We start from the raw sequence: 1050 nt of genomic DNA, 5'->3' as shown, positions 1-1050 counted from the left end.
CTGTTCCTTGAGGCCATCCATGTAACTTCTATATTTATCACTTTGCAAAGAAATGATTCACAACTGGAATATAACCGACTTCCTTTATTCTATGGTTATCGTTACCATATTTACTTTAAACTACCAGATTTAGCATGCTCCAAAGATCTTAGAAATCACTTTTATTCACTTAAAAGTTAACAAGAGTTGGGCAACGTTTTTTTGTAATCACATACATACTGTGCAATATTACGTTACATTGTTGATATGTTGATAAATAAGGCGCCGTCACTCTGTATAACCCCAAAAAGCTCTGGAATATAGAGTGCATACAGTATGTGTCAACTAAACCTGATTAGTGTTATATTACAAGGAAGCAATAGTTCAAGGCATTTAAACAAGTGTCCCCCTCCAACTGGATCTTAAGACATTAATGCACAGAAAAACACATCCAACCACTGAATTGAGAGAAATCACAATGTTGGGACTGTGAATCACTGGTAGTGTGAAGAATTAGTGGAAGTAAAAAGGACAGAGCTAAGTGTGACAGCACCAGTATAAACAACGTAGGTTTCGACTTTTTTCCATTTCATAGAGGTGTTCAGTTGTATGGGAGTGCAAGTTATTGAGTGTTCCAACAAGGCAACAATGATAAACCATCTGACACACACAAGCTGTTGGCATCAGAGAGATGGTGCAACAGCACTCCAGGTGGATTGAACTTTGTTCACAGGAAAGGAAGACATCAGTGATTATCCCTAGCATCTTCATTATTGTAAAATGTAAAGTGACAAATGATACAAAGTAAAATCCTATTTAACCAAAGCTACATTTGGACTAAAATGCTTACCAGCATGAACATCATAACCTCTACTGTGACATGTACATCCCTGTGGAGGGTTGGAGTATAGTCAAGCATTTTTTTCAACCTCTGTACATGGATCATAAATATTACTCATACAAACATTTGCAACATTTGAAATCAAAATCAAAATCATGCCATCTTCATGCTGACAACTGAAGTCCAGTTCTTTATGACAGGTACTTTTTTTAAAAATGGACTCCGCTCTT

This window comes from Monopterus albus, unplaced genomic scaffold (genome assembly GCF_001952655.1).
Source record: "Monopterus albus unplaced genomic scaffold, M_albus_1.0 scaffold14.1, whole genome shotgun sequence".
Lineage (NCBI taxonomy): Eukaryota > Metazoa > Chordata > Actinopteri > Synbranchiformes > Synbranchidae > Monopterus > Monopterus albus.
Note: the sequence above shows the minus strand (reverse complement) of the source record.